This window comes from Choloepus didactylus, chromosome 12, assembly GCF_015220235.1.
Source record: "Choloepus didactylus isolate mChoDid1 chromosome 12, mChoDid1.pri, whole genome shotgun sequence".
Lineage (NCBI taxonomy): Eukaryota > Metazoa > Chordata > Mammalia > Pilosa > Megalonychidae > Choloepus > Choloepus didactylus.
Genome location: NC_051318.1, coordinates 12,766,391 through 12,793,123, shown reverse-complemented (window position 1 = coordinate 12,793,123; position 26,733 = coordinate 12,766,391). Strand labels below are relative to the sequence as shown.

At 45.5% G+C, this 26,733-nt stretch overlaps 1 pseudogene; it reads right to left on the bottom strand.

Moving 5' to 3' along the window:
• Nucleotides 1–284: 284 nt before the first annotated feature.
• Nucleotides 285–13,140, bottom strand: LOC119506767 (annotated as a pseudogene).
• Between the last annotated feature and the right edge of the window lie 13,593 nt (nucleotides 13,141–26,733).

The window sequence follows — 26,733 nt, the reverse complement described above, 5'->3', positions numbered from 1 at the left end:
TCACTCATCATCAGAAGGTCTGATTATCTTGGTCAACTTATTAACATTTTCTCTGAGTCTCAGTTTCTTTATCTACAAGGAGAGCAGTAAGTCCTACCACATGGTCTGGGGTGAAGGTCAAATATGAGGATTAAAGTGAAAGTGTTCTGTAGCTATAAAGAACAAAATAAAGGCATGGTTATATCAAGGCTAATTATTGTGAATTACCTTTTCTTCCCTGACACTTAAGCCATTCATTCATTCATTCATTCATCACTCATTCATAATTGAGCACCTATTATGTGCTAGGCGCTGGAGTTGCACGACAACCATTTCTGCCCTTGAGGTGCTCGTGTTCCGAGGCGAGAGGCACAAAAGGTGACAGGCAATGGTGACACAGCTGATGCCCTGCGGAAATGAGGACGAGTCCCTTTTGTCAACACAGTCCTGTGCTTTGCTCTGTTGGCTCTGCCTCCTGTCAACTCCGGCCAGCTGAAGGTTTTGGAGGCTTTGGGCCTCCAGGAGCTGTGAGAGGAGAGCCCAGGCAGAGGAAGGGCCTGGCTCTGCACCCACGCCACGTGCCCTCCACCTCCAAAAGGTAGTGGCCCTTCTGTGGGGTCCATCCTGTCAGCGACAGGCCCTGCTGGGAGGCGCCAACTCGGGAAAGTCACAAACAGATTCCCTAAAAATGGGGGTCCTGCTTGTGCCCCCACTCTTGACTCCCTTCTGCTGTTCTAACCTGGGCTCTCGCCCTCTGCACTGTCTCTGGAGCTGAGAGGAGGAGATCTGGTTTGGTTGGATTTCCACAAGTTCATTTACATCTTAGTCTCCCAGCCAAGATGAGCCCCTGCCCAAGTCCACGCATTGGCAACAGTTCACACAGAGTGGCTTTCAAAGGGCTTGCTAGCTCTGGTGATGATGGTGAGAAGATCAATCGGTGCAGCCACTTTGTTTGAGCCCAGACTGTGGTCATCACACTGTACACTCACCACCCCCTTGGAGCCCAGAGTTACTCTCATCCCGATTCCACAGATGAACAAACATAGACGCGGGAAGGTTAATAACTTGCAGAAAGGCACACAGTTAGTAGGTGGGGGTGCTGGGTTACTAGTGGGTTAACCCACCTTCCGTGTCAACACCAGAGCAAATCCTTTGTGAGCTAAGTAGTCACCAGGGATGCTTCTTGTCCGGGGCCTTTTGGGCTTGCTAAGCCCTCCGCCTAGAGTGCTGCCCCCACCCCAGATAACTGCCCAGCTCCCTCTGAGCACCCCACCTGAAAAGACACCTCTTCTCCACCTGCCACCTTTCCTTATCCCTTACTCTGCTTTATTCTGTCCACAGACCTTGCCTCTATCTGCATCATATCCTGGATCTAATAAACACATAGATCTATGTCTGTCTCTCCCCAATAGACTGTAAAGTCCTTGTGGGTGAGGCTTTGCTTTGTTCACTGTTGAATCTCCAGCACCTAGGGAAAGAGTGTGGCCCACATACTGTGTGCCCATAGGGTTTGTTGAATGAATGCATATCTTTTATCCTGCTTTGAATTATGCAAATTTGAAATGGTGCCAAAATTGGAAAATATTAACCAACTCTTTTTTTGCTTACAAATTTTGAAATAATTTAAATGTTTCCAAGTTGTAAGAATTCAGCAAGGCTCGAACCATTACCAAAGCTCTTTGGTACAAGGGAATTATAAGCTGTGTTTTGCTGTTTATCCATGAGGCACCATTTCCACTGGAAGCTGTGGGTTCGGTACCCCACGAGCCGTGCTGTTCTGACATCAGACAGCCTGTGCGTGATTTTGATGGCTGGTGTGCTGTATTTTATCACTCACTGACATTATAATTTAAAGTATTTTGGGTGCCTATAAAAATGTCATCCAAGTACTTACGAAGTACAAGTGCCAAAAAACTTGACTAAAAAGCTTTAACTTGGGAATAGAAGTTTGATGTGACAAAACATACTGTAGCGAAGAAGACCATACTCCATCCAGATATACTGTGCTAATTTTGGAGAGAAGGTTCTAGAAAATACTAGTGCCACTGCTGACAAAATGTAAAGCAACTTTAAAGTAAAAACGTACCATAATGGTTAGACTAACGCATTTTTTAATATATATTTTATTGTTGATTTATTCAAAGAACATTCAAAATTTAAAAAAATAAATTCAAAGTTCACCTTTTTCTAATATACATCTCTATAAGTACATGTAGCTATCAAATATCTGTATCATACACATACATGATAAAATTCTATTTTCCACAATTCTCTGGAATGCCATATCATAATTTGACATTATTGTCACTATTAAAATATTTTCCTGAGAAAGTTTCTATATCATTTTTCTCAATGTCTTCTCACTTTCTTGGACTTGAAGTTTTATTTTTCATTTTACTATATTTTGTTTCAAAAAGTCTCTTTTCAATTAAGCTCACTACTTCTTGAGCGAGAAGGTCTTTATTCTTAGCAGGAAGGGGAAAAGATTTAGTACTAACTGATAACTCAGAGAAAAATTTGACTCTTCATAGGTTGTCACATGTTGACAATGGCTTTTACAGAATTTCTGTGTACTGAGCCAATGCAGTGAATTCTTGGTTGCCCGTGATTGGCCTTTCTTTTTCAGGATTCCCTGAAGGCTGTGTCCATGGAAACAAGTTCTATCAGTGTCTTCTTCAGTCAGGTTGAACTGGAAACTTTAAGGGCCTTTTTTTTCAACAACTGGTGTTGAATCCACTAGTGTGCCAAATTGTTTTTGCAGATTCACTACCATTTCTCTTCTTTTACATACTGCTGATTTGTCGATGGATGAGTGGTAGAGCGGCTTTTCACTTTTCCAAAGGTACTTGGCCCTGGCTTGCTCCCATTTTTGTTTTTGCTCATAAACAGTTTTCTTCATAACTTGGTACCACTTTCTGAAAACAAACCATGGCTTATTTTCTTTGTTCTTTTCATTATATTTTTTGACAAGATTTGGCAAAGACCATTCTAAATTGTCATCCAATAAAAAGAGCCATTTCAATACTACTACGATGACAGCTATAGCTTATACATCATATTTAACAGTTTTTGCCATTTTAGCAATAGGATCAAATGTCAGAAAATCCACTTCTCCTATTCCAGACATTTTTACCACTTGGCAGGTAAAATTGTGCATTTCATCAGGTAAATTGACTTACATCAAGTATTTTATACATAAGGTGTTTGGATGGAAATAACACTCTTCAGTTATGTCTGGAAAACAAGACAAATCTAAAAATGTGGCAACTTCAATACTTTTTTTTATAGATACCCTCACAGTCAGGCCAAGACTCAATGGCAAAGATTCCTTTGTCATGCCCATACAATTTCATCTCTACTGGAAAATGCTGAAAAGCATTTATATAAGGTATATGGTCCTCTTCAACAAACCTCAAAAGATCTGAAAGAGTAATTGTCTCTCTCTGCCAAAGTAATAAAGATAGCAGACAGCTAGAGTCCTTGGCACAGACATCTTCACAATTCCCTTTTCCTTTCATTGTGAGTATCAAGAAATCCAGAACAGATGGAGGCAGTTTCTGATTGTGATGCTTTGATGGTGGGGAAAGATTTTTGAGTGTTGACATCAGACTGTGACTTTGCTCCACTTTCAACCAAACAAGGAAAGCTGAGGTCACTTAGCAGCTCAGGTTCACCATCCCAGTCTGAATGACTTGGGTTATTTTCTAAAACCACAGTTTTCCTTTTAGTGGTATAAATTGGGTTTTCACAATATGCCTGCTTGCTCTTCTGTAGGTAGCGCTTCCAAAAATTATGCAAACCTTCATTCTTTAATTCTGGGCCTACCCCAAGGGTCTTTAAGGCTTCTGCTTGTTGATAAAGTATGTACTGGAACCTTCATACACATACCAATCCCAGCCTCTCTCAAGTTTTTTTTTTTTAAGTTCCCGGTTGATGGCTGTATCTTGGTATTAGGAATAGCCTCAGTGTTTATAACTTCCTTAGATCTTTCTGTAACATTGTGGCAAGAAGTGCAATAATATTTGCCTTCATCAGTGAGACCCTAAGAGACAGCAGCGCACTGAGCACAGCGTTCTTTGAACTCTTTAGCCAGTCGACATCCTCCCAGACTAATGCATTTTAAGAATTCACTCTCCTATGATGCAGCCTCTGTGGAAATCAGTTTGGTGGTTGCTCAGAAAGTTGAACATAAAATTCCCATATGCTCCAGTAATTCCACTTCTACGTATATACACCAAAGAATTGTAAACAGGGACTCAAACAATTAATTGCAGAACTGTTAGTGCAGTTAGCAGCATTATTCACAACAGCCAGAAGGTGGCAGCAACCCAAGTGCCCATCAACATGAATGGATACACAACACGTGGTCTGTACATATGAGGGAATATTATTCAGCCATAAACAGGAATGAAGTTCTCATACATGCTACAATGTTGGTAAAACTCAAAGACATCAGGTTGAGTGAAATAAGCCAAGCATAAAACAACAAATATTGAACAGTCTCACTTATATGAAACACCTAGAATAAGTAAATTCATAGAGACAGAAAGTAGATTATAGGCTGAGAGGAAACCGCGGGTCTCAGGCTGCCAACGTCAGTCTGGTTTCTCCAATGCAGACAAATGCCGAGGCCCCAGATGGTCTGGGGAGTTAGCACGTGGGTCAGCTTCTGCTACATGTTGGTTGACATTTTGTAACAGAGTTTCTGTTTGAGGTGACGAAAAATTTGTGGTAATGGAGGTTGGTGTTGGTAGCTGTGAATGGAATTAATACCACTAAATTGCACACTTAAAAGTTATTAAAATGGGAAACTGAGTTGTACACATCTTACTACAAGAAGTTTAAAAAAATAAAAGAGGTTAAAGTCAAAGAAGAAGTACTTTGTATTTATTTCTGTGGGAAAGCAGGTCCTGAATTATGTGAATCAAAACAAGACCCCCATGCTCATTCAGGGTGTGGAGTCCTCCCCGTTTGCAGCTGCTGACTCTCCCAGAAGGGCCTGGAGCCTTCCCTCTGCTCCTGGAGGGTTCGCTGGAACCAGCACATCCAGGTGTGAGGGACTTTCCCACACGTCCATGCCCAGCCCCTCAGCTTGAGTTTCTTCTGACCCTGATTGCTGGGTTTTCATCAGATTCCAGAAAACCCAATGGGCTGCCTGGGCAAGGGTCTGCACTTATGCTAAGAAATGTCCATCCTTCACAACAAAACCATAAAACAGGCCCTAACTGATGAAAAAGCCATTTCTTCCTTTGTTCTGAAATTGCCTCTCATGGGCTCATGTTAAACTTGAGCTACGTCTTTCGAACATAGAATAAAATGTCAACCAACATGTAGCAGAAGCTGACCCACGTGTGCTAACTCCCCAGACCATCTGGGGCCTTGGCATTTGTCTGCATCGGAGAAACCAGACTGACGTTGGCAGCCTGAGACCCGTGGGTTCCTCTCAGCCTTATCTCTCTCCCTTAGGACGTCCCCATCCCTGCCCTGGGCTTCGGCTCGCTGACCCAAGTTCCCTGCCCACTGTGCCCTCCGGAACTACCCGTGGTAAACCATGTCTCCTGCATCCTGGATCTTTCAAACAGATCCCCAGCTCTTTCCTGGCCTTTCCATGTTTTCCTAGCTTTCAACTCCCTTCTCCACCTTTGCTTTACAACAGCACTTCCGAGATCTTTTTCCTCCACCCTCACTCACTGCCACCGCGAGGATCACGCCTTCACCTCAACACGTGCCAGCATCTCTGCACCCACGGACACCGGACTTGGCCCCATCCATCCTCTTCCCCCAAGTCCCATGGCATCCTGGAAGGTTTCACCGACCACTCAGCTGGCCCATCTGGCATGCCGGTCTCTGACTTCCTTCAGCCTTCTCTCCACTGAGCCATCCACGAAAATCCCTAGGACCCTGGACCATCCCCTGAACTACTGCGATTTGGAAACCTCAAACTCCTTTATTCCAGAGAAGGTCACCCTATCTGCTCTTGCACAACACTGAGATGGTCGGCCCCTTCAGCCATCAGGGACCCTCCCCTCTGCCTCCGGGACCACCCTCACACAGCCCTCTCAGTCGCCCGCACCCACATCCTCCTTGCAAACCCGCCCTGCACACTCCAACCTGGGTAAAGGCAGCTCTCTGCGTTATGCTCTTCACACACGCACACATGCACACACACGCATGTGTGCACACATCCAGGCTGCCTAAAACTCAGCACTGTGACATCATCACAAACATTGGGGCTGGCGGTTTGATATGCTGAGCCCTCGATCATGGGACTTGCCCTTATGAAGCTCATTACTGCAAAGGAGAGGCTAAACTTGCACATAATTGTGCCTGAGTCTCCCCCTGAGTACCTCTTTGTTGCTCAGATGTGGCCCTCTCTCTCTAACTAAGCCACCTGGCAGGTGTTCTCACTGCCATCCCCCCTGCATGGACCTGACTCCCAGGGTGTAAATCTCCCTGGCAAGGCAGGATATGACTCCCGGGGATGAATCTGGACCCGGCATCGTGAGATTGAGACTATCTTCTTGACCAAAAGGGGGATGCAAAATGAAACAAAATAAAGTTTCAGTGGCTGAGAGAGTTCAAATGGAGTCGAGAGGTCACTCTGGTGGACATTCTTATGTACTATATAGATAACACCTCTTAGGTTTCAATGTATTGGAATAGCTAGAAGTAAATACCTGAAACTATCAAACTCCAACCCAGTAGTCTGGACTCCTGTAGATGACTGTATAACAATATAGATTACAAGGGGTGACAGTATGATTGTGAAAACCTTGTGGATCACACTCCCTTTATCCAGTGTATGGATGGATGAGTAGAAAAATGGGGACAAAAACTAAATGAAAAATAGGGTGGGATGGGGGGAGATGATTTGGGTGTTCTTTTTTATTTTCATTTTTTATTCTTATTCTGATTATTTCTGGTATAAGGAAAATGTTCAAAAATAGATTGGGGTGATGAATGCACAGCTGTATGATGGTACTGTGAACAGTTGATTGTACACCATGGATGACTGTATGGTATGTGAATATATTTCAATAAAACTGAATTTAATTAAAAAACAAAAAACAAAAAAAACTCAGCACTGTCCTGTGTCTGGTGCCTCCACATGGCCTGGCACTTCCCCATGTCCCCCATCACTTCTCAATTCTCCAGGGAGTTATTTTAAATTGTCTTCAGTCTTCCGAGGACCCATTCCCAGCCAACGTCCTCCTTTCCCCCCCTCTCCCTAGTGTGTAGACTGATTGCACCCCCACCCATCCTTGCCCCTTCCTCCTCCTCTGATCATGGTAGAGGGTCACTCCTACTCTCCAGCCTCATGTGTCCATCACACTTTGGCTCCCACCCCTCCCTCCTCATTCTTCCGTGACTGCGGTGGGTGAATAACGGCCACCCAAGGTGCAGAGTCCTAAATCCCTGGAACCTGTAAATGGTACCATATTTGGATAAAGGGTCTTTGTAGATGTGATTTAAGGATTTTGAGAGGAGACGGCCCTGAATTATCAGGGTGGGTCCTAAATGCCATCACAAGTGTCCTTATACAATACAGGCAGGGGGAGATTTCACTCCCAGACCAGGAGCAGCCAGGTGGCCACAGACTCAGCAGTTGGAGTGATGTGGCCACAAGCCAAGGCATGGTGGGGCTCCCAGAGGCTGATGAAGGCAAGGAAGGGCTCTGCCTGGAGCCTTTGGGAATAGCATGGCCCTCCCACCTTGATTTCAGACTTGTAGCTTTCAGAATTGTGGGAGGATAAATTTCTGTCTTAAGCCACCAGATTTGTGGTACTTTGTTACAGCAGCCACCGGGAACTAGGGCAGCAGCCTCACTCCATCATCTATTCCTTCTCCCCGATACACCAGGCCTGTCTGCAATATCTTTTTCTGCTGCCATTTAAGCATGATCAAGTCCCCCTATTTTTAAAAATGAGCAACAAAAGCAATGGAGCTTTTAATAAATGTCTGCTTTTACTTTATCTCCCTCTAGCTCCCACCAAACTCCCCCTCCCCTCCAAGGCCAACGTTGCTGAAAGTCTGTCTGCTTTCACCATCCTGCCCCCATCCTCTCTCCTCTGTCCACTGCCGTCAGCCTCTGCAGAAGCCGGAGGGCATCTTTCAGTCCCCATCGCACTTTCTGTCTTGGCAACAAAAGACCAAAGAATCAGCCAACTTTAGTCCAGTCGACTGGCAGCTCCCTGAGGGCCAGAACCACCTCTCATTCACCTTTGCACACGTGGGTCTGTGCTCAGGGCTGGCCGGGGCACTCTCCAGGTGGCTAATCCCCTCAGGGCCAGGGTGAATAGTGGGAACTACGGAGAAACCGGGTGTGATGTGACCAGGGCTACATGGGGCACAGGGAGCTCGAGGGCACAGACTCAGGCGGAGGGTGGCCTGGAGGCTCCCTGCGCCAAGGAGAGAACATCCAAGGAGCTGGCGGCCAGAGCGAGTGGGGTGCCCTGGAGGAGCCTGGGGAGGTGGGGAAGGCCAGGCTGCTGAGAGGCGGGAGGGAGGGTCAGCAGGAACCGTGGGAGCCATGGAGGAGGCTGAGCCTCTGACCACACTGAGAACCCGCGGGATCCAGCCTGGGCTCGGTCCTGGAGGGCGAAGGTGAGTGAGACCCAGACTCTGTGGACAGGCGACCTGCAGGCTCGGCTGCGTCACCTGCACGCAGAAAGGAGGTGGGGCCGGGGCAAAGGTGCCCAAAGGGGATCCTAATCTCCAGGGGCCTCCCAGGACATCCAGAAAAGCATCTCTCTAAGAAAAAGAGGAATGGAATGAAAAAGATAAAAGGAATCATGGAGAAGACCAAATAAGGAGACAGAGAAATCTTGGAGTCAGAAACACAAGGGTTTGACTCAGCTTTGACAGTAGCTAGTGAAGTGGTCTTGGCAGAATTCTTTAGGCTCAGCTTTCCTCCGCCGTGAAATGGACCTGGCTTGACTAGGAACGAGCTGAGTATGCAAAAGGCTTGGCCTGGAAGGGACAGTCATTGAGAGGTAGCTGCTGTTATTATTGAAGGTCATGAGATTCCTCGGGACCTGCTTCTGGTTGTTGGCTCTGAGTGACAAACACTCCAAGAATTCACCAGCTTCACACTTTTAAGTTTAAGCTTTCAACCCTGGCTTGGAGTCACTTCCAACAAGGAGGCGCTGAGCACTCACAGCCACTTATAAACACTCAGGAGGATTCCCGCTGACCTAGGGGTCTTCATTTTGTACCACTGAATGTTGGACATTTGCACTTTTATCTGCAGAGCTGCTCTCAAAATTAAGGAAGAAAGCTTTCTACAACCCCACCGAGTTAGGGCACTTGATGAGCAACAATAATCACCAACCAGCTTTGGGAAAATGTGGTCCTGGGCAGAGCCTACACTTTTCGATGTTTCACAAATGCATGGGGGGAGCGAGCACATCCTTCAGACCCAGAAGCTGGAGCCGGTGCTTCTATGTTTCTTTTCTTTTTTTAAAATTTTATTTGGAAATAAATTCAAAGTTATAGGAACAGTTGCAAAAACAACACAAACCCCATACACAGAATTCTAGCATTCCCTGACCCCCCTCCCCCGATACCCTGATCCACTAACTTTAACATGTTGTCACACCGCTATTTCTTTCCCTCCCTATCTATCATCCATCATCTATTGCTCTGTCTTCTGAACATATGAGAGCTAGCTGCACACATCCTTGAACAAACACTATAATTCACATATACAATTCCCATGAACAAGAACATTCTTTTATGCAATTCCATTAAAGCACAGCTAAGAAGTACAAGAGATTCAACAATGATACAAAGCTTACATTCAATATTTCCTCTTCCTTATGTCTCAACTTTGTCCCTTTGAGCCTCCTGTCCTCCATCCTCAGATCCCATCCGGGGTCATCCTTGGCATTCAATTGTCATCTATTTAGACTGCCTTTTTTTTTTCCCCTCAATTGTGGAAACATACATACAGCCTAAATCTTCCCATTCCACCCCCTTCCTAGCCTTTCATTAGTGGAATTAATCACATTTAGAATGTTGTAATGCTCTTTCCCACCATCCATTACTAGAAATTTCCTTTCACCTCCAACAGCAACCCTACACTCATTTCCTAACTCCCCATTGCCCCTTCCCCCATTTCTCTTAACACATACTCTACTTTTCATCTCTATGGTCATATTCTCTGATAATTCCTTTGTGTTTACTGTGGGGCTTAAAATTAAACTTTTAAATCCATAACAATCTTGTTTTTCTTTGATACCAACTTAATTTCAATAGGACACATAAACTATGTACCTATACTCCTCCATTCCCCCACCTTTATATAGTTGTCTAAAATTACATATTTTACATTGAGTTCAAAACCATTGATTTGTCATTAGAGTTTGTGTATTTTATATCATGTAGGAAGTAAATAGTGGAGTTACAATGCAAAAATCATTGACTTCTATTTATATTCCATTGTGGTCAGAGATTGTGCTTTGAATGTGTTCAATTGTTTTTTTGTTTTTTCTTTTCTTTTTTTTTGGTTGTTGTTTTTAGTTTATTGAGGCTTATTTTATGTCCCAGCATAGGGTCCATTCTGGAGAAAGATCCGTGATCGCTAGAGAAAAATGAGTGTCCTGGTGATTTGGGATGTAAAGATCTATATATGTCTGTTAAAATTCTCTATATCTCTTTCTCCTTTCTTTGTTCCTCTGTCGGTAGGACTCCCTTTAGAATCTGAAGTAGGGCAGGTCTTTTATTAGTAAACTCTCTCAGCATTTGTTTGTGAAAAATTTAAGCTCTCCCTCAAATTTGAAGGAGAGTTTTGCTGGATTAAGTATTCTTGGTTGGAAATTTTTCTCTCTCAGAATTTTAAATATGTCATGCCACTGCCTTCTCGCCTCCATGGTGGCCGCTGAGTAGTCACAACTTAGTCTTATGTTGTTTCCTTTGTATGTGGTGAATTGCTTTTCTCTTGCTGCTTTCAGAACTTGCTCCTTCTCTTCAGTATTTGACAGTCTGATCAGAATATGTCTTGGAGTGGGTTTATTTGGATTTATTCTATTTGGAGTTTGCTGGGCATTTATGCTTTGTGTATTTATATTGTGTAGAAGGTTTGGGAAGTTTTCCTCAGCAATTTCTTTGAATACTCTTTCTAGACCTTTACCCTTCTCTTCCCCTTCTGGGACACCAGTGAGTCTTACATTTGGACGTTTTATTTTATCTATCGTATCCCTGAGATCCTTTTTGATTTTTTCAATTTTTTTCTCCATTCTTTCTTTTGTTCTTTCATTTTCTGTTCTGTGGTCCTCTAGGGCACTGAGTCATTGTTCAACTTCCTCTAATCTTGTATTATGAATATCCAGAGTCTTTTTAATTTGGCCAACAGTTTCTTTTATTTCCATAAGATCTTCTATTTTTTTATTTAATCTTGCAATTTCTTCTTTATGCTCTTCTAGGGTCTTCTTTATGTCCCTTTTATCCTGCTCCATGGTCTTCTTCATGTCTTCTATATCCTGTGCCATGTTTTCATTCCTCAATTGTAATTGTTTGATTAATTGTGCCAAGTACTGTGTCTCTTCTGATATTTTGATTTGGGTGTTTGGGATTGGGTTCTCCATATCACCTGGTTTTATCATATGCATTAAGATTTTTGGTTGTTTTTGGCCTCTTGGCATTTGCTTTGCTTGATAGGGTTCTTTCAAGTTGTAAAAAAATACCAATCTAATTTTTCAGAAATACAAGTTGGTGGTGTATACTTTCTCTAACTAACCAGCAGATGGTGTCTGCGAGTCACCTATTCCCCTCAAGTCAGTTCTCCTCAACTCTATCTCTGTGGTGTGTGGGAAAATGATTTTTGTGGGGTTCAGTCAGTGAACTCAGTTTGGGTTTGTTTGTTGGTGCTGTCTGCCCTGAATGTGGGGCGTGTGTCTGCGTGGTCAGGGAGGGAGAGCAGCTTTAATATTCAAACCTCCCAGGTGTTCCCGGAGATTCAAGGCTGTTGCAAGAGTCTAAGCCTTCATTTCAGTTTTGCCCCAGATTTTCTCTGTTGCTGACCCACAAACCACCGGCATTGACGTAGCGTCCCTGGGTTTTCCGAGCGGGCCCCTCTTCTCAGCTGTGATCTTCCAGGACCTCTGCTGAGGGAAGGCTGTGCTATGTCGCTAGTATGCGTCATCCCTCAAGGGAAGCCCCAGGCCGCTGGGCCGTGCAGAGGCACTCCCAGCCTGATGCAAAGATTAGCCTATAATTCTTAACTGGTGTAAGTTCTGAATGGAAGGTGGGTAGTAGAGCTGGGCCCCACCCCTTTCCTCTTGGAGAAGATAGACACCCTAGGGGGAGGTCATTAGCATTTCAGTGGTCTCTCTGCCTGTGTTATACCCTTGTCTGGGTCACAGAATTAGGAACTGAAAATGGCTGAGGCTTTCTCCACTGAGTCGAAAAAGGAACAGAGCTAGTCTGAGGTGACCCTCCGGCTCTCCAAGGTCAGTCGTCACCCAAAGCCTCTGTCTGCTTGTTGGGGATTCGTACCTCGTAGTGAGCAGTTCACACTTGCTAATTAAAACCCCAGTTGGAGCTCAGCTGAGCTATATTTGCTTAATGGGAGAAAGCTTCTCTCTGGCACCACGAGGCTTTGTAACTCAGGCTGTGGGGAGAGGGGTCTCCCTATTTGGATCCGCAGTTTTTACTTACAGATTTTATGCTGTGATCTCGGGCAATCCTCCCAATTCAGGTTGGTGTATGATGAGTGGATGGTCACTTTTGTCCCCCTACAGTTGTTCTGGATTATTTACTAGTTGTTTCTGTTTTTTTTAGTTGTTCCAGGGGGACTACTTAGCTTCCACTCCTTTCTATGACGCCATCTTCAATCCTCAATCTCTTCTATGTTTCTTTAAAAGGATGAGTGGCAGGGGCCTGACCTGGGGCTGAGCCATGAGTGACCATCCTGAAGGCAGCCACCGGTGGCTCTTCTCAGTCCTTCAAACTCTACCCTGTGCCCAGGCGACGACACATGACATGGGGAGGAAAAGCTAGTCGTTCTGTATCCCTGGGAAAGCCACAGAAGCAATGAGATGAAACATTCTCCTTAACTGGCTTACATGATCTCACAGCCTGTTTTTCTGCTTGTTTCCCACTGTCACCACCAGGAGCCCTCGGGCTCAGACAGGCCCTCCCACATTTGTAAAGGGCCCCCATGCTGGTCTCAGTTCACCCCAAAACAGCTAGAACAGGTTGTCACTGTTGCTTATCAGAACAGGTTGTTGTTTTCTATCAGCCCAGGGGAGCTTAGATATCTTATCTATAAAGTCAAGACAGAGTGCAAGGCCTAGGGCAAACTGTTAACCTGCCCAATTGTTCAGAACTATAGAGAAGAGGTACGCAGGCTTCTCTTCTCCAGTGATTCCGGCCATCAACTGCAGCCATCAAATATCACTCAGTGACAGGAAAGGGAGGGGAGGGTGGAGGGAGAGAGATGCAGAGAGAGGAGTGAGGGGAGAGGAGAGAGGAGAGAGAAGGGGAGAGAAATAATGACACTGAGGAAAGGAGTCTAGGCCCATGGGTGGAGATGTGGTTTTGAAACTGTGTCAGTAGGCAGGAAAGAGGGCCTAAGTTTACTCCTTTCTTTCCAAAAGGTAGTTTACTAGATAAACCAGAAGTCCTGGCCATTCAGACCAAGGTGCAGAGGGCCTGACTGAAGTAGTGCATTTGGGGTTTTTAGGCTCCATGTGAGGTTTAAGGTATGTGAAGATTTAAAAATCCAGCACTTGCCCAATAATAATGGGAGAGTGTTGGGTGATTCCATGCAAAGCAAACTCATTACCAGCAGAGGAACGATGATTCAAATAAATCACATTTGATTTCAAATGTGAAATGTAGATTCACATTTAAAAAAAAAAAGAAACAGATACACACACATGGAGACAAGAAGGGAAGCAGCACGTTTTCAAAGTGCTGAAAGAAAATAACTGTCAATCCAGAAGTCTATATCCAGCAAAAACATCCTTCAGGAAAAGGGTGAAATAAAGATGTTCTCAGATGAGAAAAACTGAGAGAGTCCATTGCCAGCAGATGTGGTGCTCTGAAAGAATGGCTAAAGAAAGTTCACCAGACAGAAGGGAAATGACACAAGAAGGAAACTTGGAATATCAGAAATGAAGGAAGAACAACAGAAATGGTAATATCTGGTAAAATGTAACAGTTTTTTCCTCTCTAGTTCTTTAAAATATGTTTGATAGTTGAAAGCCAAAATTGTAATATTATCTAATGGGGTTTTCAGTTTATGTAGATATAATATGTAATACAACAATAGTAAGAGGGGAGGGTGTGCCAGTTTGGATATATTATGTCCCCTAGAAAAAGCCATGATCTTTTAATCCAATCTTGTGGGATATTGGGATTAGGTTGTTTCCATGGAGATGTGACCCACCCAACTGTGAGTGACACCTTTGGTTAGGGTGTGACCTCGGAATGTTTCCATGAAGGGGTGGCCCTGCCTTCTTCTAAGGGATTCCGGTAATAGAATTAAGACCCATCCTGACTGAGGTGGGCCATGCCGTAACTGAAGTAGCCTCATCAAAAATCTTATAAAAGAGTTCACAAACAGAAGGAGCTCAGAGCTGCAACTTAGAGATGCATTTTGAAGATGGCCGTTGAAAGCTGACACTGACATTTTGGAGAACACCATTTGAAACACCACCTGGGAGCAAGCAGATGCCGGCCACATGCCTTCCCAGCTAAAAGAGGTTTTCTGGATGCCAATGGCCTTTCTCCAGTGAAGGTACCCTATTGTTGATGCCTTACCTTGGACACTCTGGGCCTTAAGACTGTAACTTTGTAACCAAATTGTTCTAGTTTGCTAATGCTGCGGAATGCAAAACACCAGAGATGGACTGGCTTTTATAAAAAGGGGGTTTATTTGGCTACACAGTTACAGTCTTAAGGCCATAAAGTGTCCAAGGTAAAACATCAGTACCTTCACTGGAGGATGGCCAATGGCGTCCGGAAAACCTCTGTTAGCTGGGAAGGCACGTGGCTGGCATCTGCTCCAAAGTTCTGGTTTCAAAATGGCTTTCTCCCAGGATGTTCCTCTCTAGGCTACAGTTCCTCAAAAATGTCACTCTCAGTTGCTCTTGGGATGTTTGTCCTCTCTCAGCTTCTCCGGAGCAAGAGTCTGCTTTCAAAGGCCATCTTCAAACTGTCTCTCATCCACAGCTTCTGTGCTTTCTTCAGTGTCCCTCTTCCTGTAGCTCCTCTTCAAAACATCACTCACAGCTGCACTAAGTTCCTTCTGTCAGCCCATTTATATGGCTCCACTGATCAAGGCCCACCCTCAATGGGTGGGGCCATGCCTCCATGGAAATTATCTCATCAGAGTTATCACCTACAGTTGGGTGGGGTGCATTTCCATGCAAACAACCTAATCCAAACATTCCAACTTAATCCCCACTCATATGTCTGCCCCACAAGATTGCATCAAAGAATATGGCTTTTTCTGGGGGATATAATACATTCAAACCAGCAAAGGTAGGAACATACTAGAAGCAATGCAGTTATTTTAGGTTATTTGTTTTTCTTACTCCTTTGTTTTGTTTTGTTTGAATTGTATCTTTTTTAATTTTTTGATAAAGTAAAAAAAAAGCTATTGCATTTAAAAAATTACCTTCAATGTAGTTATTTTAGGTTTTTTGCTTTTCTTATGCCTTTGATTATGGTTTGTTAATTTTCTTGGTAGGAACATGTTGGAAGCAAAGCAGTTATTTTAGGTTATTTGTTTTTCTTATTCCTTTGTTTTGCTTGAAATGTTTTTTAATTTTTTGATAAATAAAGTTAAAAAAAAAAAGTCTGGGAGGCCCAGGACCAGTTAGCACAAAGGAGAAGCAAGTGGAAAAAAAAATGGCACAAAAAGAAATACTAGTTCTCCCAGCCTGGGTTTGTGTAGCATGGGGAGACAGAGCCCAGTGCAGACCCAGAGTCCTGCAGAGAAAAACTGATTGCTTTCCTTTCTGCACAGAGGAAGAGACTCCATTTTGACCATGTAATGCAATGCAGAGACAAAAATGAATGAAAGATTAAGAGAAAAAAAAAGTAACCCCAGCAGTTAAGGCAAAGAGCCTTAATTTTGGGATCAGAGGGAGTCTGAGGTGCCCCGGGCACATCCCTACTGCGATGAACAGCCCAGAGGACGTGGGCAATGCTCGCAGGGAGCAGGGGCCAGGGATGGGTCTTTAGCCTCCGGTGCCTAGATGACCACAGGTGGGCATTAGATGGCATCACCCAGTAATGCACATTGCTTTTAGTTCTATGTGCATCTAAGTTTATAGTCAGTTTGTTCATTCATTCAACAAACATTTTCTGAGCAGTTATTGTGGTTTAGGTAGATGAATAAGATGCAATCTATGGCCTCAAGGAGCTCAGAAGGCCTGTGAAAATGCAGAACAGAGTCTATTACTTATACAGTATTGTGGGGCCAAGGAGGAACGAAGAGTCCTCAGGGACCCCAGCTTTTTGGGATGGACAGAAAACGCAGGGCCCATGAAGCAAACTGAGAAGTAGCAGCTAGAGGAATAGAAAGAAAATCAAGGAGGGCAGGAGGGTGAATGCCGGAGAGAAGAGCATTTCAACAAGCAGGGAGTGGTCAGCAGTGATCCAGTCTGAGAAGGACCCAAGTGAGGTAAGGACAGAGGTGGACAGTGGGTTATTATAGATTATCAGTGAGCTGGGAGTAGTGATGGCGGCAGAATTCAGATGACAGCAAGTTGTGGAGTGAAAGGAAAAGAAAGGAAGTAGACACAGAGAACTCAGACAAATTACTTATAGAAGGTCAGTTGTGAAAGGAGCAAGCAGAAAGTGAGGAGAAGGTGGAAGAGAGTGGGCTCAAAGAAGAGGCTTTTGGTTTTTGTTTCTTTTTCCTGGAGACTTGAACCATAAGTTCTTACGGGAAGGACCAAGTAGAGAGGGGGAAGGCTGAAGATGGAGAAGGGAGAAGGTCCCACAGGATGACCAAGCCTTGGACAGGCAGAGGCTACCTCTTCCTTTTTAACTGGTCAGAAAGACGAAAGAATGGGAGAAAAACAGGGGATGCAGTGGGTTTGGTAGTGGGAGCCCGAGGATGCTCCTGTGAGTGGTTATCATTGTCCTTGTGTCTGCATCTTGGGGGGTAAGAGCGTGAACTGTGGAGGCCATCAGTCCTGACTTGTGCCACTTCTCAGCAGTGGGATATTAAGCAAGTTACCTGACCTCTCTCTGCCTCTATTTCCCCATCTGAAATATGAAGATAATGATACCAGTCTCAGAGGGTTATTGTGAGGATTAATTGAAATACTCATTTCAGCCCGTTCAATAAATGTTTGCTACTGTGTCTTTTAACTGTTATCGATACTATTATTAGTACATTTATCTTTACCTTTAAGAATCAATATATAAAGTGTATTCTTTCAGTCTTCCTTTCCCTTTTTATTTTTTAGAAACAAATAATAATTAAAAAAAAAAAAAGAAAAAGGCACATAAGATCTTTCCCTTAGCCTAGAGAATCAGGCACTCCATCCTTCTCTAGAGCTACCTTCTTCACTGTTCTCTTTAACCAGGGGTAGAATTCTGAATTTTAAGATTGGAGTGCCTAAAGAAGATCGAACAAAATATGGACTGGATAAAGAAGAATGGCTTCTGCTGAGCAGATCCGGAAGGCGTCCACCTTTTCAAGGGCACATAGGCATGTGGACCTGGAGAAAGACTTCAGGGCAACAGGAGGCAGGGCTTAGCAGTGGGGCCAGTCATGGTGGAGCTTCCACTCCCGGGCTGACTGTGACACTTGCCCGCAGATGGAACGTGTGATGTCATCACCCTGGCTAGCTCCGTTCCAGCCCTGCATGCAGTCCAGTTCCAGATTCCATCCTCACCCCGCTCCACCTGGGAGCTACATCAAGGTGAAGGAGCCCTGGTTCCTGTCCTCTTCAAATGAATGGGCCAGGCCAGCCCAGGTTCCCAAATAATGTGTCCACTGACCTCCCGGAACAGGTGTTTCACCTCCTCTCACTCTCCATGCTCTGCTCCCTATTGACCCAGTCCCGAGGCTCCTGCCAACAGCAGCTGAATCATTCTTGTGCCAGAAATGACTTCTCATTGTCAAGTGTCCTCTTCTAAAATACTGTCAATAACAGCACTGTGGTGTGGAAACAAGAGAGAGTAGACTTAGGAACGTAATCTCAGTGCTTGGTACTTCCCCTAAGCTTTATTTCAGCTGAAAACCTCTACAAAACCAGTTCTTGACTTTTAGGAAAATGGCAGTGTGGAACTGAAGCTTGTGTTCTGACCCCACTGAACTAAAAGAGCTCCCTCCCTTCCGCCTTGTATCTTCACGGAAGCCCTAACATTCCAGTCCTGATGCTCTTTCCCCATGGGAACATTGCACGCATCGTCCCAATGTCCTTCTTTGCCCTGGAGATCCAGTGTGACTTTATACAGTGGCCCTAACCCAGGCAGCATTTTAGAATGTCCTCCTGCTGTGTGCTCTGGGGTCAAGTGGAAAGAGGAGGTCCAACTTATCTTGGGAAAATTTCCGTTAGTCAGCATGAGTTCTGGGTCACATTCCAAGGAGGAAGAGGGGAAACTAAACTTTTTCATCTCAGATTGTTTCTGAAAACCCCCATTCTAGAAAGGGTGACCATATGTCCCAGTTTGCCCAAGATGGTATTAGTTTATACACTGTTCTGGTGGAACTATTAATTGCAACCCCTTTCACTGTCAAAAGTGTCTGGTTTGGCAATAAAATTTATATAGTTACCCTAGTTCTAGATGATGGCTGTTAAACCTGTAGGTTTCTAGAGGTCCCCTGGCAATTGGCAGTTGGTTTATAATTGGAGTGACTGCCTGGGTGAAGTCTACTTGAGAGCTTATCAGTTTGGGAAGGAAGACTAGGGGAAATTTGGCAGCACTCTTCTGACTTCAGGTCACCCCTCAAGCTGGGAATCCCCAGTTGATGGGCATTTCCACATCACCAGCCCTGCAGTTCTCAAGAGCAGAGAACTGCCCTGTAGCAAGAAACGTCCATACCTACATTTCACTGAAGGACCCTGAGGTTCCCAACTTGCAAAGAGAGGAGTCGGAGGGAACGGGAAGCCCTGGTCTCTTTTGACCAGGAAACCAAGCCTCTCCCAGCCACCACGGGACCCCTGAGAGCAGCCTTGGCCTTTCCAGGACGGGCGATTTCATCTAGTTCCCACAAAACAGCAACCAGGAAACTCAAGAAGAGTCCGAGTGGGCCCAGAGCCTGCACGTAGGAGGCGCTCAGCAAATATCTGTTGAGTGACCAAATGCATGTTTGAATAAAAGAATGAGAACGCTAACACACACCTGGCTCTCTCCTGAGCTGGGAGGAAGTGTGGCACCCTCAAGGAGCTCCTGAGAGCAGTACAGATGCCCTTTCTGAGCCCAAGGCGGTCTCTGGTCTGTTTTCACCCTCACAACTTTTCGTGGTTTCCTTTCTGTTCTTCATCTGCTGGGGGTCAGTGCGAGCTTGGACTTAGGATAATTTGCTTACTAATCATCTGTGAGGCCCCCTCCCTCTTGGTGATGAACACTCATTTGTCATTGGGAGAGTCTGGAAGGTAACAGGAACAAAAGAGCCTGCATCTGTCTGAAGAGAAGGATTAAACACTAGGAATAACGAAGGTAAGACAAAGGAATTGCAGGGGTAGGGCATGGGGTTATGTCCCAATACCTGTGTGGAGCCCCTGCCTTAAAGAGCAAGATCAGCAACCTCTGAGAGTCACCCATGGGATAGAACCCCCTTTCCAGGCTCCCCCATGGCTGTGCATGATGCATCACTCCCCATCTCACCTATGAATTCCCCTATGCTCTCCCAGCTGGCCAGCACCTGAGGGTGGGGTTAAGTAAAATAAAATGGAGGCCCACATTGTGCGTTGTAGGGAGGGACCCCTGTCTGAGAAAGGATTCTCCAGAAGACAAAAGCAAATACTCTACAGGGGTTTTCCGAGAAAATGGAAGAATGGAGCACACCCTACCGAATCACAGGTAAGTAACATCAGGTGATAAACCAGTTTCAGTCCAGGAGAGACAACGTATCAGATTGGACATACCATACCAACCCAATGTATATCTGCTCCCTGCTTTTGTAAGAACCCCCTATGTACAATGGAAACTTAGCATCAGCCAATCAGAATATTTCCTCACTGGCTTCTGAGTTCGCCCTATATAAGCTGCCCCTTTCTGCTCCCTGGGCAGAGCTCCCTTCTCCTTCTGAATGGGACGCTGCTCAATCCATGAACTGCTCAATAAAGCTGTGAGATCCTAAACTGCATGAAAATTTTTTCTTTTAACAGCAGGGACCACATCCACCACCTCAAATCCTTCTCAGGGCCCACCCTAGTCCCTGGTTCAGAGTAGGTGCAGAATAAAAGTCTGCCAAGATGATACATGCTGGTTACAGGCATAGGAAGGCAAAGAGGGAGAGGAGAAAAGGAAAGAAGACAAAGGAAGTGAAAAAATAGAAGGAAGAAGAAAGGGAGAGAAGAAAGAGAAAAACAAAGGACAAGAACGTGGTATATTAGTTAGGATTAGGTTTGACTGGCATGTGACAAAAAGCCCAGTAAAAATGGATTAAACACAATGCAAGTCTATTTCTCTCCCCCACAGATGGGCAGGCACGATGGTTCCACAGTCACACAGACCCCGGCCCCTTCCACCCGGCTGCTCCGCCATCCTCAGCAGGTGGCTCCCGTATCCCAGTCGGAGATGGCTGTTGAAACTCCAGCCATCACATCCCCACTCCAGCCAGCTGGAAGGAGGAAGCAAACAAGACAGGAATTCTCTCTCCCTTCAAGAGAACTGGCTGGAAACTGCACATGACAATTTCCATATATCCCATTGCCCAGAACTTAATCTGTGCCCAGAGGACCACGGCCAACAACAAAAGAAGCAAGGAAAGGGAAGTACTCCTCTTAAGGCGGAAGGGAGTATGAAAGTTCAAGACAACAAGGGGTCTCTAGCACAAGGGGTCTGTAATGGGGTCCCTGACTTCACTTCGGGTACAGCCCCAATACGTGATCAGTCAGGTTCCCCGCAGTTTTGCATCCAGAACTCAAGGAACACCAATGCTTAAGGCAAAAACCCAGGAAGGGGAGGCCCAGCCCAGCCACCACCTCTCCCGGATCCGGGGTGTGGGGGGCAGGGTGTGGAGGGCAGGGGTGTCTCCCACCCCCGTAGGTGCGGGAAGCTGCATCTCCGACTCTCTGATCTGGGAGTCTAGGGGGGTTGCGGGGCTGACCCTAGGGCTCCTCTCCACCTCCCAGCTTCGTTCCCGTCCCCAGAGGGGAGCTGGCTGAGGAGAGCTCAGCTTTCCTGGAGCCCGGAGGGATTAGAGGGGAAGGCAGAGCAGCGGGGTGCTTTCCCTGCGAGCAGCCTTGGTCAGCTCTCTCAGCCTCCTGGGTTCACTCTTAGCTCCTTCGCTCTCTTTTTGGTCTCTCTTTTCCCCAAGACCCTGGAGGCCAGAAAGGTTAGGGATACAAACTAGACTCTGAAGCAAAGAAAATTAGCAGAGAAAATTAGTGTCACTTTACCGTGATCAAATTTGGATTGTTTCCTGTTTTTAGCAGCTGCATGGGGTGTTGACACTGCATGATGCTGTTGTAAACATTTTTGGATATGAGTCAGAATTGTCCTGAATCCGATCAACTTGCCAAGAAGATATAACAATGTTATGTGTCTAATAACGTAGCTTCAATGCATAAAGTTTTAAAATGATAGGACCAAGAAGATAAACGGACAAATCCACAATCATAGTGGGAGATTTTAACACACTGCTCTGGGTAATTGATAGGACAGACAGATAAAAATCAGGAAGAACACAGAAGATTTGAACAACCCAATTACCCCTTCAGAAAAGAGTTTGGAATTACCTTTAAAGTTACAGATATGAATACACAGAACTTCCAATTCTAGATACGGATCCCAAAGAGAAACTCGCGCACATGTGTGTCATGACTCATTCTCAAAACTATCCCTAACAGTGCCACCGTTACAACAACACTGCCCAACAGCCCAAACGGGGAACCACCCAATGCCCATCTACAGCAAGATGAATAAAGAGTTGTGGCTTATTCGTTCAAGAGAAACCTGTCCCAGAGTGAATGAAATTCAGTGAGCCAAAGCTACACATAATAGCGTGGCTGAACCTCAAAAGACAATGTGATAATCACCCAAGCAGTGATTACCAGGTGTTCACGCTATACTTCTTTTTTTCTCAGTCTCTCTCTCTCTTTTATTACAGTACTTGCAGGTTTACAGGAAAATCATGCAGAAAGTACAAAGTTCCCAAGTACACCCCCCACCAAACACACACACACACTCAGTTTGTCCTATTTCTATCACTTTGCATTAGTGTGGTAACTTTGTTACAACTGATGAACCAATATTAATTTAATTATACTATTAACTTTAGTCCATGGTTTACATTAGGGTTCATGCTGCATTATATAGTTCTGTAATTTTTTTCTTCAAATTTTTATTCTTGTAAAATATATACAACATAAAATTTCCCCTTTTAACCACTTTCAAGTATACGATTCAGTAGCCTTAATCACATTCACTATGTTGTGCCATCATCACCACTATCTTTTACCAAAACTTTCCATCCCCCCAAACAGAAACTCTGCACCAATTAAGCTTTGATTTCCCTATTCCCCAACCCTGCCCCGGTAACCTGTATCCTAATTTATGATTCCATGAATTTGCATATTCTCATTGTTATTTCAGTGCTATCATACAATATATGCCCTTTTGCAACTGGCTTATTTCACTCAACGTGAAGTCTTTGAGGTTAATCTATATCTTTGCATGTATCCGAACTTCATTCCTTTTTATCCATTCATCCGTTGATGGACACTTGGGTTGCTTCCACCTTTTGGCAATTGTGAATAATGTAGATACCTGCTTGAGTCCTTGCTTTCAATTCTTTGGGGAACACACCTAGATGTGAGATTGCCGAGTCAGATGGTAATTCTATACTTAACTTTTTGAGTAACTGCCAAACTATTTTCCATAGTGGCTGCACCAGTTTACGTTCTCACCAACAATACATGAGGGTTCCTTGGTCTTTTCTTTTTTTTTTTTTTTTTGAAATAAAAGCCATTCATGTGGGTATGAGACAGTGTCTTATAGTTTTGATTTGCATTTCCCTAATGGCTAATAATACTGAACATCTTTTCTTATGCTTATTGACCGTTTGTATATCTTCTTTGGAGAACATTTTATAGTACTTTATTAAACTGTACATACACTTCTCTGCAAGTTTATGTACATTTGCTTGTATTTATCAATAAAAGCAATTTTTTTTTCCCAAAAACTTAAGAAAGGCTGAGCTGAGCCCCTCCATGGAGCTGGTACCTGGAGAAGCTCTGCCAACTTCTTCTCTTTCTCTGTGCCCTTCACTCACCTTCTCTTTCTCCCACCTGCCTTTGGTCTCCTCCCAGTTGGGTGCCCACCCCACTTCCCTCAGTGGCTGAAGGCAGCAGGAGGCCTAGGCCGCCATGCTCTGAGTCCTGGGATAGGCTTTTCCCACCAAGGAAAGATCCAGGGCAGACTTGGAGAAAGTGCCGAGGGGGGCCTCGCAGCCGGTTTCGGTTCCAGGCCCCGGACCTGCCTCCAGCCCAGCAAGAGGCTCCACGACACGGCCCGCTCTGGCTGGCGAGGGGCCCCCGATGGGCTCACTGTCACCCAGAGAGAACATCTGCCTCCACCTCTCCTCGTGGGGACAGCAGGGTGAGGGAGGGCCATGTCAGGGCAGAGTTTGGAGATTCAGATCCTCCATCCTTTGCCATCATAGCAGGGTTCCCAGAGCCCAGTACCAAGCGATGGAAGCACAAAATGGCGGGAAATTAAAGCCAGGCCCTTGGGGTCAAATCCCTGACCCACGTACCTGGACATTTCCAGAGACCGCTTCTTCCCCAGGTAGCTTGCTGACACCTGCCTGTAAAACAGACTCCATAAATGGACATTATCCAAGCGCTTCTAACCCACAGAGCCTCCAACTAATACCTGAGAAGTGGAGGCCTTGGGCTCACTTCCCCTCTGGCGTGAGAGCTTGGCTGAGCAGCGCTCCCCACCAGACTCCCCAAAATGGGCAGGGACGGCCCCAGGCCCCTCAAGCTGCCACTCCCCGAAACTCTGCAGGTTCCTCCACAGGGCCCACTCCCGAGCCCCCCGAGCCAAGCTGCCCACAGAGACCAAACGCACAGCAGGCTTCTGGCATCTTCCTTATCTGCCCTCCTTGCCAGAAGGAAAATAAAACCTGAAGAGCAGACGCCTACTGGAAAAAACCCCACGGCTGCTAGTGGTGAGATAAATCAAGTTCGGCTTGTTCCATTGCTGGAGTAAACAGAGCCATCTCCTCTCTCACCCACAGGGGATTCCGTGTTCCTCGTGGAAGACACAGCGCAGGTATGTGGCAGTGCGGAGTGCCCCCGGAGGGAGGGTGGCAGGGGTGACAGGGGCAGGGCATCCCCTCGTGCCCACTCACACAGGGATGCTGGCCATCACTGTCCCCCTCTCCGAGGATGCAGGCTGCTCCCTGTCCCCCTCTCGCAGGGATCCTGGCCGCACCTATCCCCTCTTGAAGGGATGCTGGCCCTCTCTGTCCCTCCCCCCCCTGCCCTGGCTTCTTGCCATCAGCCTCCAGCATTAACCCCTGCTCACCCATTTTAGGATTTGCCCCCCCTCCTCCCTTGTGCCTCCTGTCCCAACCCCATGAAAGAGGCGCCACCTTCACTGTCTCTTTCCTCTTCTCCCAGCATTCTTCAACCACTGACCCTCTGAGCTGCGTCCCTCAGGGGCCATGCCCAGGCTGACCAGCCCGTGCTTTCTGGGGCAGCTGACACTCCTGACCACCACCCACTCTTGGGAGTTTCTTCTGCCTGGATTCTGGGGCACCCCCCTCCCCATGGGGTCTCCCTGGATATCTCTGACTGTTCCTTTTCTGTCCATTAGGGACTTTTTGCATCCACTCTTGCCCCCCTACAGTCGATTCTCCACACAGCAGAAACAGGAATCAGAGCCAGCCAGTCTCCTACTCACCCCCTTCCCACCCCCAGTGACTTCACAATGTTTTCAGAGTAAGATCCAAAGTCCTTACAAGGGTCCACAAGACTTGATGATGTGGGGCCTGCCTCTCTCTCTGACCCTACCCCCCAGCTCTGTCCTTCCAATCTGCTCCTCTGGGCACACTGGCCTTGCTGACATTCCTTAAACACACACAGCTGTTAACAACCGTGGGGTCTGGGCCTTGTTGGTCCCTCTGCCCCCGATGCTCTTCCCCCAGATCTGTACATGACTCCCCATTCCCTCCCTAGATTCACACCCTGCTCCAGTGCTTCCGTCTCAGGGAGGCCTTTTCTGACAGCCTCTCCACCCCACCATCGTCTCCTTACCCTGTGGGATGGTTAATTTCATGTGTCATCTTGGCGAGGTTATGGCGTCTAGTTGTTTGGTCAAGCAAGAACCTGCCTGATTGTTACTGTGAGGGTATTTTGTAGAAGGATTTAAATCAGTAGTCAGTTGATTGCATCTATGGTTGATTGCATCTACAATCAACAAAGGAGATTGCCTCCAGCAATGAGAGGAGTTTTTCTCATCCAGTCTGGAGGCTTTAAAGTGAGAATTGAGGATCTCAGCAGTCAGAAAGAAGAATTTCTATCTCCACTTCAGACAGTCGGCTTCTCCTGGAGAAGTCATCATCACCTGCATCAGAGTTCCCAACTTGAGGCTCCTGCTGGGGGATTCAAGGTCACCATCCAGTTCCCAATTTGCAGCCTGTCCTTGCCAATCCCCATGGCCACATAAGCCAATTCCTATAGTACATCTCTTAATGTTTACAAATACATACATACATACATACATATATATATATATATATATATATATATATATATATATATAACCTGTTGGTTCTGTTTCTCTGGAGAACTCTGACTAATATACCCTGTATAACTCACGATCCACGCATGACACAGGGCATATCATATATGCAGTTTCTGAATGGCAACCTCCTTCCCTGGAATGCAAATTCCAAGAGGACAGGGACGCTGTTGGTCTTATTCATCTCTGCCTGCGCAGCATCTAGAATACGGACACATGGCAGGCACTCAATAACTATGTGTTAAATGAATGACTCACTTAGAAAAAGACCATAATATTTCCTTTTAACTTAAACATATATATGGGCACTCAATTGCCAGTATTTTGATGCAGGGTCAATACCTTTTCTTGGGGTGTGAGTCCCCTGTTCAGTGTTTCTTGCATCGATTATGTCTAAAATGTAACCACAATTTCACATTTCAATGACTTTGAAGTGGGGCAAGAATGTAAAGACTCTTGAAAAGCAACCAGAGCTCAGAACCCTTCCATATTGTTACTATTTTTCCCCAATCTTCCCTACACTTAAAGCAAATCTTGAAGTCAACCTGCCTTCATTGAGTCTCTCCAGAGCATTCAAGTTTATTTTCAAAGAAACAACTCTTTCTTTATGCTCTCATCACACTGATTTACGTAATATTTAATTGGTTTACAAGGTACATAATTAAATTGCTTAATCACAAAAACATGTACGATGGGCACAGACTGGTTCAGGAGCAAACACGACTCAACTCGGAAGGTGCAGGTGTGTTCTGGGCCAGGGCACCTGTCAGCTGTCTGCTCCCGCAGGATAGTTTGGAGGAGGTCTGGAAACAGAGCTGCTCCTGTAGTATAAAAATCCCTCATAAAGCAGTGGCCATTCCAGTG